Raw genomic sequence first — 14,089 nt, 5'->3', positions numbered from 1 at the left:
TAGACCTAATTGGACCGAATTCGCCAAATTGGACCGAATAGACCTAGGTGGACCTAATGGATCAAATTAGACCGAATAGATTGAAGTGGATAGAATGGACTGGATTGGACCGAATGGGCCGAACAGGACCAAATTGACTAAATTAAACCTAAACGACCGAACTGGACCAAATTGCCTATGCTGACCGTATGGACCAAATTGGACCGGATAGACCTAATTGAACCGAATTGGCCAAATTGGACCGAGTAGACCTAAATAGACGGAATGGACCAAATTTGACTGAATAGACCTAAGTGGACCGTATGGACCTAATAGACCTAACTGGACCGAATTTGCCAAATTGGACTGAATAGACTTAGGTTGCCCGCATGGACCAAATTGGACCGAATAGATCGAATAGATCAAAGTGGACTGAATGGACAATATGGACCGGATTGGACGAACTGGACCGAATTAACCAAAGTAGACTGAATGGACCGAATTTGACTGAATTGACCGAAGTAGTCCGAATGAACTTAATTGAATTGAAGTGGACTAAAGTAGACCGAATTAGACCAAAATTGACCAAAGTAGACTGAATCGGACCAAATTGACGAAATGGACCAAATGCCAATCTGATATTAGCATAGCCAAGATTGTGTTTTGATATAAATTCAAATTCTTACTTCCAAAATAATCAAGTACTAACTCAAACAAAAATCAAACCAAAACTATAAGAGAGAAAAATATGCTACTTGTAATGGAAAACTAAAAAATTCAACACCAAAACGTATGAACCCAAAATAGAATTTTAAAAATCACAATGATTCATCAATGTAAAGAAGGGTTGTAAGAAAGAATAAAAAAATGAAGAGAGAGAGAGAGAGAGAATAACCATGTTTCAAGAGAGAATGTGAGAGAATAACAAGAAATTTAAATGGAAAATAATATGAGAAGAAAAAAAAGTAAAAATAAAAATATTATAATAAACACCAAATTATCCAAGTCATATTATATTATGTAATAAAATAACATTATATTCTCATATACTATCTTTATACATAATGCAATAGGATAATATTTATGAAATCAAAGAAAAGAAAAAATATAACTTAATCACATCAACCCAAAGTAGAGTTTCAAATAATACAAAAACTTATCAACTTAAAGTAGAAATGCAAGAAAAATAATTTAAAAATCCACCAAAAAATAAAAAATTGAGAGAGAGAGAGAGAGAGAGGGAAAGAGAGAGAAATAACCTTATGTGTGTGGGAAAACTATGTATAGAATGAAATTGAGAATTGTAAATTTATAGGAAGAGAGGGAATAAGAAAAGCCAAAAATAAAGGAAGATAGAAGAATTGAGGAAAAGTGATATTAAGATAGATAGTAATAAAGAGACAAAAGGGAGGGAAAAAGTTGGTGAAAGTATAACATTAAGTTGAGAAATTAATAACAAAAAAAAGGAGTTATAAAAAAGAAGAGAGAGAACATTGGAAATGGGTGGATGATGTGGCTGCTGATATGGCACACTAGGAGCGTAGTAACAATAAATGCTACGTTTCAATTTTTAGATATATATATATATATATATATATATATATATAGAGAGAGAGAAGAGAGAGAGAGAGAGAGAGAGAGAGAAACCATATTTCAAGAGAGACTGTGAGAGAATAATAAGAAATTTATAGAAAATAATATGAGAAGAAAAAAAGTAAAAATAAAAAATATTGTGATAAATACCAAATTATCCAAGTCATGTTATGTAATAAAATAGCATTATATTCTTATATATTATATTTATATATAATGCAATAGGATAATATCTATGAAATCAAAGAGAAGAATAAAGATAACAACTTAAAACTTAACTTAATCATATCAACCCAACGTAGAGTTTCAAATAATACAAAAACTTATCAACTTAAAGTATAGATGCAAGAAAAATAATAAAAAATCCACCAAAAAATAAAAAAAATGATAATAATTTGAGAGAGAAATAACCTTATGTGTGTGAGAAAACTATGTATAGAAGAGAATTGTAAATTTATAGTTAGAGGGGGAATAAGAAAAGCCAAAAATAAAGGAAGATAAAGGGATTGGGGAAAAGTGATATTAAGATAGATAGTAGTAGAGAGATAAAAAGATAAAAATAAGGGAAAAGTTGGTGAAAGTATAACATTAAGGCTTGGCTTGGATAGTGCTGAACGCGTTTTCCTCCTTTTTTTTTTTTTTTTTTTTTGTTTCTGCTGCAGGGGACAACGCCTATGCACGTACTGTGTGCGCACTATTCACACACTTTTCAACAATTTTTTATTAAAAATGAGTCCTGCAGCACTATTCACACATTTAGAAATTATTTTGCTACAGTATTTTCAGTTTTCAGCTGTATTCAAACGGACTCTAAGTATGCGTTTGGGTTTTGCGTTTTTTTTCCCTGGACAGCGCCTCTTGCACTGTTCATTGTCATGAACAATGCTTTTAGACTTATGAACAATGTCAAACGCGTGAACAATAACTTTTTTATTATTTTTTTTATTGTTTTCAGTTTTTAGCAAAATAAGCGGTATCCAAATGGACCCTAAGTTGGAAAATTAATAAGAGAGAAAAACAAAAAAAAAGTTAAAAAGAAGAAGAAGAAGAAGAAGAAGAAGAGAGAGAACATTGGAAATGAGTGGATAATGTGGCTGCTAATGTGGCTCAACAGGAACATAGCAGCAGTAAATACTACGCTTCAGCTTACACACACACACACTATTGTATGCGTTAAAGTAAAATTTGGGAATTAAAAAAGATTTCTATTTGGCTACTTAGATAATGAGGTCTTTGACCAAGAAAGTAGATTTGTATATAATGAGTTTGACTAATTCTTGATATGTATTGAAATTCGAAGTTATTAGCCCAAACAAAACCTACACACAATTTGAGTGTAGAGTCTTGATTTGGAGTAATTGGGAAGCATTGGATCTATATACTAATCTTTGGTAGTGCAATTAGGCATAATTGCAGGATCTGAAAAGCTAATAAAGATAAGACTCCGTTAAGTCTGTAGGTAGTAGGAGCTCAGAGGGTTCAAGTACCTTGAGTAGCTTAGGCTTTTAGGGTCTTTATGTATTCTTGTGCTCCAAGCTTCCAACTGATTTACTAGTGGATTATTTCGGTTTTTCGGGCCGTAGAGATGTTTTGCCGACTAGGTTCTCCAGTTTGCCTCTTTGATAACACTTTTGGTATTATTTTGTGTTTGCACTATATTCTCCCTTAATACTCTTGTTTATTTACTTGTCAATTATGTATGTTCATGCTTTAGTTGTTGGTTTCGGTTGATTAATTTGCTAATCACTTAAATTCCACATTTGGTGTGTTAAGCTTAAAATTAATCCAGCCGTAATTAAAATTTGGGAGTCTTAATTAGCACCTAGTAATTAGATTAGTGCACTTTCATCATTGGCTATCCAAACCCTTTAATTCTTTTGCTAGCCATTATGAAATTAACTATTAGACTAAATTATTATTATAGTATGCCCTCTTTCTCTACCCATCTATATCTATATCTATATATTACTAAAAGCTGAAGCGTAGAGTTTAATATTGTTGCTCTCACATTGCGCCACATCAGCTGCCACGTCATTTTCTTTAAAAAAATATATATAATTTTTCATTCAATTTTAAAATGGTTTTTACAATTTTCAACCCTATAAATCCCAGCCCTATAAATGCACCCCACTACTTATTTATTTACTCCCACTATCACCCTATAATAAATTTGTATAATTAATCTAGCCCAGCTCTTATTTATTTAGTTCCACTATCAAGCCCAACCCAAAGCATTTTCAGTTCAGCTTAAAAGAAAAAGAAATTAAAAATATAAAACGTTCAAGCTAGTTTGAAATTAAAAAAAAAAACAAAAAAAACAAGGGGAAGCATTCAGGGTTTTAAGTTCAAGCAGGTTTGGAAGAGAAAAAAAAAAAAAAGGGAAGCGAGAGAGTTTGAAGATTGTAACGTGCTTTGGTTGAGGTATCTCCACATCTCAATTCTTTTTTTTGGGTGCAAAACTTTTATGCTCTGTTTAAATTAATATGAGACCCCTTTTTTTTCGTTTGTTTGTGTTTGTGTTTATATTAGACGAGCATCCTTGGCTTGCCTTTGATGTGTTTGTGAGATTGTTTGAATGTTGTTTCAAAAATAAAAGGAGCTGTTTATGCTGCTCAATAGTGCTAGGATCAAAGCAAATTTTTTTGGGTGTTTCAATTTTTGCGGTAAGTTTTCTGCATAATTTTACTGCATAACAGATCTATATGTACCTGAAGATTTGAAACATGGTGGTAGTTGAGCTTATCTATAATGGAAATCTAGCACTGGGAGATATCATTGTCGCTAATGATGATAATAGGACATTTATAATTCTTATATCAGATATTATCTACTTTGTCTGTTCTACTTGATACCTTCCTTGATTTTCACTTGAGTACCTTGGCCAACCCACAAAAGTAGTGGGGGAGAAGATAAATTTAAAGTCCAAAAAAAAAATCTGTATGACCAAATACAGGAGAATTTCTCTTGGGTCTAAAGTTCAGCTAATACAAACTGCTTATTAAAATGTTGTGATTTTGTTTTGGGAGACAAATAACTAGCTGATAGTTTCCTTCTATCTTTAATTTCTTTCTTCATGGCGTAGGTAGCTTGTGTGTGTGACATAACATTGAGCAGGGGCTCTTCAACACATGAAACATGTACCCGATTCTGGTAATTAGAATTTAGAACTCCTTGTCGGCAATGAAGCATTTGCAACAACATTCAATGTCTTAATTTTGTTCCTCTTTTTTCTTGATTTTATTGCGGTCATTGGTTGGTTAAGACTGTCCAGTCACTATCTAATTCTGATGCTTAGTAATCTAAGTTGCTGCACTTGCTTTGTGATTTACAATTGGGTTTATTTGATTTTGATTGGCCCTTTTTCTATTTGCTCCTGAGAACATGTTGGAAAACCAACATCAAAAGAGAAAGAATTAGAATAGTTGATATCTTTAATTCTTTTTTGTTCATGGTTATAAAACTTACTGCTGTATAAAGGAAAAAAATCTTAATGCTTTTTTAATTTTGCTTTTGCTTTTACTTGTGTAAGGTTGCTAGGAACACAACCCAGCAGGTGAGAGAATCAGTGGTTGTATTTACTTTAACTGTGGAACTTATATAATTATCTGTGTTATAGCATTGGTGTTTGTATTGATCCCCCTATTTTTGTTGTGTTTTATTTTTGTGTGTGATTTAGATTGGTAGTAGATTGAGTTTGAGAAGAAACTATGGGGTCAAAGATAATAAATTTGGGGTGGATGCCTAGGCTCTTATGCTCAAGGGTGTGAAGGAAGCTTACTTATGTTATCAAGGTCACCTTACTTCATAGCTGCTTAACCACAAAATTTCTTAATAAAAATTTACACTCTTGCTATCTATATATACATCTCATATCTTAAAATTCTTTCATTTATAATAAATATATTTCCTTGGTGGAGCTTAATATATAAATATATTTAGTACCATTTAAACACATTTCATAATATATTTAGTTTTCTTTGCCTTAAAGATTAAATTCTTTATGTATGTCATTAGATATCTATTTTTTAAAAGAAAACAAGTATATAAAGTTATAAAGAATTTTGCCAACAAAAAAAAAATCTGTATAATTTTAGGATTTTATCTATATAATTTCATCTATACATTCGGCCTTATAAGATAAGATTACAATGTAATTTTAGGATTTTGTCACTTAACCTGTTCTCTTTGTGAAGCACTTTGGTTTACTAATATTTTAAGATTATATTTTCTTTTAATTCAAAGTATTGTTTTGTCTTTAGCTTTTTTCAATTCAAAAGTATTAGCTCTATTAAGAAGCTTGGCTATTCTTGGCGCTATTCAAATTATTGGCTCTATAGCTTTGTATTATAGATATCATTCTTTTGGTTATTTGTTGTGCTTGCTATTTAGATAAAATAGAAAAAGTTATTTAGTACCCACTAAATCTAGATTATGGGAACTATATTATTATTTAATTTTTTTTTAATCCATAACTCTTTTGATTGATATAAATTATTAATACACAATGAATCACTGGATGCTATTAAAAGAGAATTGGATGTCAAATTATAGAATAGAAGGGATTGGTTCTGTCTTCTGATTCATTGGATTGGCTATCTAATTCAATGATATATAAGTAATTGAAGAAGGTTAATGATTAGGTATTTCATAATATCAATTTGTTTGTTGATTTTTTGCTTTGCTTTGTGGGATTAATGGCAAATAAAGCATAATTGGTGTAGTTTTGCTAAAGGACTTTAAGGTTGAACTAGAAGCATTTCATATATATATAATCTGCATGCATATTTTGGAGGTGGATTTTTGTGTCTTAGATCCTAACTTGATATTGCTAAGATATCTTCAATCAAAGGGGAAAGTGTATGGTTCAAATGGAAGCACCAAAACCCTAGGGGAGAATCCAAAGAGAAATTTCCTCAACAAGTTGCAATGTACCACACACGATAATTAAGATGTGAGAAAGTTTCAAGTTATCTACTTAGATAAAGATTCAAATATGTGATTCTCTTTTGAAAATCATTTTATTTTTTCTAATTATTTGTTTTGTGTTTTTTTAAAATGTGAAAATGTACTATCAACTTATGTTCAAAATGAAAAATACCAGCTTTCTAATTATTTGTTCATGAGAGTAAATTACAAACACAGATGTTCAAACTTTGTATTAGTTTGAACTACATTGCATGTTTGAGTGTTTCAGCTATATAATATTTCTTGCAATTTATGGATGCTATTATACCATGAAAAAAAAATTATGGACACCAAATCATTCTATAAGCTTGAACTCACATGTTCATAGCAAAACTACTCAAATAAGAGATAATTTATAAATCCGTGAATCGCATGAGTTAGCGACTAGTTTCTTTCAAAACTTAGGGTTCTTATAAGACCTCTACCAGAATTCTGTTTTCTAGTTTCTATTAGTGTACATTGAAACCCAAAAACATTTTGATAACCTTTTACCATCACTTCTCTTCATTTCTTTAACTTTTCTCCTTTTTTGTTTTGTTTTGTTTTTTTTTCTAAAATTTGGAATTTGTCAATGCCACAATCATCAGTATGTCATAGTGGTAATTCTAACATGCTTTTTAGCAAACACTGTTTTGCAACTCAAAATCTTACTGTGTTATTGGCCAAATTGTTCTTCAAACACAAAATCGTAAGGCAAAATCATGGTTTTATATTTTGGACTCCATAAAGTTCAAACATGAATAGAATGCGTTTGGGAGGGGCTGAAACGCCCAGCGTCTGCGTTTCAGCCCCTTACTTTTTTTTCTTCTCTGGGACGCGCTTTGTTCACTGTTCATTGGCTATGAATAGTGATTTTAGGCGTGAACAGTGTTTTTTCACATAAAAAAATTATTTTGCTACAGTATTTTTCAGTTTTCAGTTTCAGCTACATCCAAACAGACCCTTAGTAAGGGTTTACAATTTTATTCTTTTTCCCCTTTCGGGAAAAGTCATTGCGCTCTTGGGTAAGGAAGAGGAAAAACAAAATACAATGCTTTAACAAATATGAACTAAATTTATTTATTTTAAAATTTATATCTATATAAACCAACAGAGAGTTAGGGATGAATTGCAATGCTATTAATCTAATATCATAGTTTGCAAATTTGAAGTATTGAGTGTTTTGTTGGAATTATAATCAGAGAACAGGAAGACAGATATAAAGAAGTGGTTTACGAAATCCCATGACTATTAAAACTATGATTACATGATTAAATTTATTATTTCTTAATAGCTAAAGCTTTTGGGACAATTGTTAATTTAACATGGTATCAAAGCTGAAGATCATGAGTCCAATCTCTAGTTTTACTCTACCTCCTATTTAACATGTTAAAAACTCCACATGTTGGGCCCCACTTATTAAGGGAGAGTTTAGGCTCACACGTGAAGGGAGGTGTTAGAACTATGGCTAAATAATTAAATACATTATTTCCTAATAGTTTAAACTTTTGAGACAATTGATAATTTAACAATGATAAAGACAATGGCAAGGATTCCAAGCATTTCCATTTGGTCTTTATTTCTTCCCCCCCCCCAATTTTCTTCGGCTTTTTAATTGCATTGTTGATGGTTTGTGGCTAAATCTTCTTTTGGTGGGATGGTTAGGGTTTGGTTTTCCAATGATGAGAAGGGGTTTTTGGGATTTAGAAATCTCTACGAGTTTTTTTTTTTTTTTGCTATGCATGTTCTTTGTTTTACAATTTTTATTTCGTAACTATGTTTTACCCTTCAATTTGTTTAAATCTGACATTTTAAAAATAAACAAATTTATTTGTGTAAAAAAAAAACATAAAAGAGAAGGAAATTTTGATATATTTATTTTTTAATTGTAAACATGGAGCAGTGTTTAAGCAATAAAACTCTTGTTAAACAACATGTAAAGGTTTTGATAGATATTTTGGGGTAAAATATAAGCAGCAAAATGAAGCTATTGATCTTGCATTGCATATTTTTATTTTCTCCCTTTGTTGTTCAGTTTTTTTTTTTTTTTTTTCGTTATTCCTTTGGGATATTATTTTAATATCAGTAATCAAATGGGTTTCTTCATGCCACATTGCTTATGCACTCATTCCTTCATCACCTATTGGGCATTCCCCTCCTACAGGTAAACCATATAATCTTGCATGCTACCTCTCTTATTCTCGTTTATCTCCTAAGCATAAATGCTTTGCTTTAGCTCTCACTTCCAGCAACCTAAATCTTACGATCAAGCAGTCCAGCACTCTCATAGGAGGCATCAATGACTGCTGAAATCTTAGCCTTGGAAGCTAATCAAACCTTGACGCTCGCTAAACTTCCTCCTAACAAGACTACTATTCACTGCAAATGGGTTTACGGTTTATCACATAATACCACTTTGATGGTTTTATTAAGCTATATAAAGCCTTTTTAGTGGCTAAGGGGTATACTCCAAGGGAGGGGTTGGATTATTCTAGAACTTTCTCCCTACTGGCTAAGTTCATCACTATCAGAACCTTGCTCTTCGTGGCTGCTGTGAAAAGATGGCACCTCCTAATGAACAATGAGTTCCTTTATAATGGTTTAGAGGAGGAGGTTTAAACGTGTTTGCCACCTGGTTTTCACAGGAGGGGGGAGTCTTGCTTTCACTCCTAGCTATCCTTCTTTATCTGCTTATAGTGATGCTAACTGGACTGGGGATCCAGTTGATCGTAAGTCCATCATTGGTATTATTGTTTTCTTTGGTATTTTTCAAATTACCTGGTCTGCTAAGAAGCAAGCCACAGTTTCTAGGTCCTCTACTGAGGCAAAATATAGAGCCTTAGCATCCACAGCAACTGAGTTGTGTTGGATTTGCATGCTTTTTCGTGATTTGGGAATTTGTCTTTCCCAACCACCTCTCTTGTGGTGTGATAATGTTAGTGTTTTGGCTATAACTTCGAATCCTGTCTTCCATGCTCATACAAAGCACATTGAGGTGGACTACCATTTTGTCCATGAAAGGGTTCTCAAACATGATATTCAGGCGAAGTTTATATCTTCCCATGATCAGCTTACTGATATCTTTACGAAAGTTTTGCCTTCTCCACGTTTTCATTGGCTTACCTCCAAACTCATGTGGAAATTCCCCTTTTGTTTGAGGGGGGGGGTTGAAAGCCCCAGTTGCAGATTTGAAGAGAATGAAGACGAAACTGCTCCAATGGTAACACAGAAACAGTGTCGTCTAAGAAGGACAATACACGCGTCTCAATTAAATGCAAACGGTGCCATTTCTCTTAAGTAAAACGATGTCGTTTAGTATATGTGTATTAAGTTTGTCAGTGATCGTGCATGTGCACGTGGGAGAAGTTGTTAACAGAATTTTGTAACCGTTTCTAGATATTTTCTGTTTCTTGTTTCTCTTGGTATATATTGTACAAGCTTTGCTTATTTGTAAATTAAGTCATTAATAACAAGTTTTCTTCAATAGATAAAATTCTCTCTCTCTCTCTCTGTGTTCTCTGTGTTTTTACATGCACTATGATAATCTGGCAGCACTGGATATTGCAACTAACCCAGTATTTCGTACAAGAACATATTGAAGTAAACTGCCATATAGTTCAAGATAAAATTAATGAAGGGATGGTCAAAACTCTTCTTGTCTCAAGTTTTCATCAAGTGGCAGACATTTTTACAAAAAATTTTGGAATTCCTGCATTCTCAACATTGACAAACAAATTAGGACTTTTACATATCTGCACTGTTTCACATCAAAATGACCTTGTGAAGTCAGCAGCTGTCATTTTGAGGGGGATTAACAAAAGTGAAGTTGAAACATGAAAGCAAGATGTCAGTGAAGATCGCATGCTGTCCTGTAAGGGATAACGAGAGGTCCTATCATTGAGATCTAAGAAAACTACAACTCGGGGTGAAGCCCAAAACAACACTAATTTTAGCGAAGCAAGCGAAAGGCTTAAGTAATGGGCAACGTATCATAAGGTCATCAGATCTAACTAGCTTTAGTGGAGTTAGCTTAATTTAATTTCAGTTGTAACAGTGTATATATGTGGTTTGTTCTCATTTCTCTCTTGCTCAGGCTTAGCTATAAACAGCAGAGCTTCATTGAAATTATCCTTAACACACTCAAATCAATAAAATCGCTCCTGTTTTATTTAGAGAGAGTATTTAATGGTTTAAATTTCTTCTATTTTTGGTTTTGGTCTAGTGCTTGGTTACACAATGAGGTAGCCCTCCCTCCATCCTTAATCCCCGGAAAATTAAATTAGAATTTGATTCCAAGAGCCAAGAGCGCTCAAGTGACACCTCATGTATTTCCAACAAATTATCAATTCCACATATCTAATAGTGCGTTAAGAAATTTACCAGCTAACTATTACCCCCCATAAATTTTCATTTCATGATAAGAAATGGTAATAATGGACAGCTAAAAATCAGATAAGATTGAACAAAAAAGATCGTAATCCAGGCCAAATTGAACACCGAAGAGGCATACAATTTAGTAATTTCCCCAATTAAAGAGAAGGCATATAAATAATACTGTAATAAGTTCAAGCACTCTATTCCAAAAGCATAGCCTAAGCATGAATGAGAGAATGGTATATATTAATAAGAAAACTGACCTTGGAACAGCTCAAAGAAATCACCAACAAGGAGATCTGGAACTTCCGGGCCTCCGGCTCCCTCTACCTAGCCATTGACTTCTAAGAAAAAGCGTAAGGTTAGACGGCGTAAGTTTTGGCCCCCCAGTAATAATATAGCAATGTTACAATTATGAAAACTAACCTCGGAGCAGTTCAATGAAATCACCAATGAGTGTTTCTCTTCTTTTTTTTCAGAGTACAAAGAAGAAGATCTGGAACTTCCGACTCCCCTGCCTAGCCATTGACAAAGCATAAAGTAGACAGGGCAAGTTTTGGGGCCCACATGTTCCCCGAAAAAGAAAAAGTTTTGGGATCGACGTTAATAATAGAACAATGTTACATGTTACATTACAGCTACCAAAAACTGGCCAGCATTTTCGACGGTTTCTTTAAATCCAATCTCCTTGTTTAAATAACGCTTATTTTGCTGAAAAGTACACTGGTATAACATAAAGGGTCCATTTGGATAGAATTTATTGCTGAAAATTGAAAATACTGTAACAAAATAATTTTTAAATGAGTAAAAAATACTGTTCATTGGCCTAAAAGTGATTTTAGGCCAATGAACAGTAACAAACACGCGTTGAAAACAAAAAACAAAAAACAAATCTTAGACGTGAACGCACGTTTGGGCTATCCAAACGCCCTCAAAGTCACAAAAAGTCAAAAACGCAGTTCAAAAAAAAAAAAAAACGCAAAAGCAGAGGCAGATGCAGTAAACATGCTATCCAAACGGTACCTTAATCTTAGTTTAGTAAGTATACCCACAAAAGTTGCTCCAACGCACTCTTTAAATTGTGAATTCTATTTTTGCTGATAAATATATTCACTCTATTGGTTTGCAGAGTACTGTTTATTAGCAAAAAATTAACTTGAATAAAAAATCTAACCCAACTAACTAAAATATCCAACTTTTACATAACATTCACAACGGCTACAAACACAACCAAATCTCAAATTCTTTCTCTCTCCAACATTTCTAAATTCAAGCACAACTAAAATACAAACTCAAAAGACAAAAGTCAATTTGACCCATCTGGGCCGCAATGGGGAGAAAGATGAGCAATGGTGGAGCAAAAAGCACGGCTTGGCACAGCGAATGCCGATTCTCTGTCGGCCTGTGCCCTTTGAGCAATGGTGGAGAATTGTTTGTGAAGGCTTGATATAGCAAATGCTAGAGGTTGTTTAGACCCCCAATTCTTAATTGCAGCTTGATTAATTTTAAGCTTAACACACTTTATGCAAAATATACGTGTTTAGCAAATTAATTAATCAAAACATTCAACAATTGCATGGATGGGCACAAGGATGCAACACTAAAATGTAAAGTGCAGTATTATCAAAGAATAGCAAACCCAAGATAATACGGCGATGTATTATCAAAGAGTAAAACTGAAGAATTCAGTGTAAAAACTTCTCAGCAACCCTATAAGTTGGAGTACAAGGATAACCAAAAATACTCTCCAAGCCTAATCTACCCAAAGTACTTGAGTCCTTCAAGCTCCAACTACCAATGAATTTCTCGAAGTCTTTTCTTAAGTAGTTTCCCGAATCCTGCAATACCACTCGATTACATTGCCAAGCCTCACCGACTTATTTTGGCAAAGACCCAATGCTTTCCAAGCTCCAAAATACTATCTACACTTTGAATAGGTGTGAGTTATATTTGGGTACAAATCTCCTTTCAAGGTATGACAATGGGAGAGAGGAAGGAGAAGAGACTACAAAAGAATTCTCACTTAAGAATGAGTAGCTCTCTCTAGGGTTTTCTATTTGAATAATCTTCTTACAATTTTGTGGGTAATAAGAGTATATATAGTATGGGTGAAGAGTATAAAAGTTACACTTGAAATCTTAGCTATCAGTGCATCTTGCAAGTCATCTCGTGAGTTGACCAAGTTGCGAGATTACTCACAAGATACACTGAATCTTCAACTTTCAGCATGTGCTCTTCATGTGACCTTCAACTGTCTTGATCAAATTTTCACCACTTAAGACAAAATCCATTATAATTAAATCCCACAAAATACAAGAAAATAAATTAATGAAATTACAACACTTTTTATCATGGAATAAAGCCCACATAAATGTTACGTAAAAACCATAACTTTACAATCTCTTCCTTTGTCTATTCCATGACAAAACACATTATAACAGACTCTAAACTTAAACATAACTTTGAGAACAATGGCAAAACTCACTCACACTCAAATCTAAAACATGTGATGAACTTGGAAAAAAAACATCTGTTTCTTGAAACACTTGCACAAAATACATTAGACCATCAAGATAAAGCAAGCAATAAAGGACAAGAATAAAGTAACAAGTAAATTGCGATCAAGTAAACATGATGTGAAACATATGAGCAACTTGTTCAAACACATGACAGTCATATGGAATTTACTACAATGATCACTTAGCAAAACAAATGATCATCCTAACATGAAATCAATAAAGCATAAGGCATAAAGAATGTATGCATGTCCAACATATAAATACGATGTGTTGAGAACAACAAAGTATAGAAACTAAAAGTAACTCAAAGCACCATAAAAAAAAAAATAAAAAAAAAACGAGAATAGAAACATAAAGCAAAACAAAACAAAACTAAACAAGGTTTTCGCATAAAAAGATGTCTTCTCCCCTTGATATATGCATCTCCCCTAAGAAATTTTTCCCCCTAAGAATGTGCATAAGACCAGTATGCTCTCCCCCTTTTTGACATGAATAGACAAAGGCGCCAAGAAGAATGAGGGAAAAAATGAAGAAATGAAAAAGGATATGAATAAATATAGGGTACAAGATGAATGAGAAAGAGGCTCAAACAAAAGACAAAACACCTTAAAAACATAATGCAATAATGCATAAAGTAAACATGACATGTTAAGGATGTAGAAATAAAATATTTAGCAAGG

At 33.1% G+C, this 14,089-nt stretch overlaps 1 protein-coding gene across 5 annotated transcripts in view; it reads right to left on the bottom strand.

Moving 5' to 3' along the window:
- Positions 1 to 11,457, bottom strand: part of LOC142644594 (disease resistance protein At4g27190-like) — a 28,304-nt gene extending 16,847 nt beyond the window's left edge. For 4 of the 5 annotated variants that reach the window (XM_075819176.1, XM_075819195.1, XM_075819200.1 and 1 more), the window contains exons 1-2: positions 11,317 to 11,457; positions 11,154 to 11,234 (exon numbers count right to left, since the gene is read on the bottom strand). The gene's annotated coding sequence lies outside the window, so the exon portion shown is untranslated. The remainder of the gene's footprint in view (positions 1 to 11,153; positions 11,235 to 11,316) is intronic. The other variant, XM_075819182.1, reaches the window with a different exon arrangement.
- Positions 11,458 to 14,089: the final 2,632 nt, after the last annotated feature.

The sequence above is a fragment of the Castanea sativa genome, chromosome 1 (genome assembly GCF_040712315.1).
Source record: "Castanea sativa cultivar Marrone di Chiusa Pesio chromosome 1, ASM4071231v1".
NCBI classification, from domain to species: domain Eukaryota; kingdom Viridiplantae; phylum Streptophyta; class Magnoliopsida; order Fagales; family Fagaceae; genus Castanea; species Castanea sativa.
Note: the sequence above shows the minus strand (reverse complement) of the source record. Positions and strands in the feature narration are given on the sequence as shown.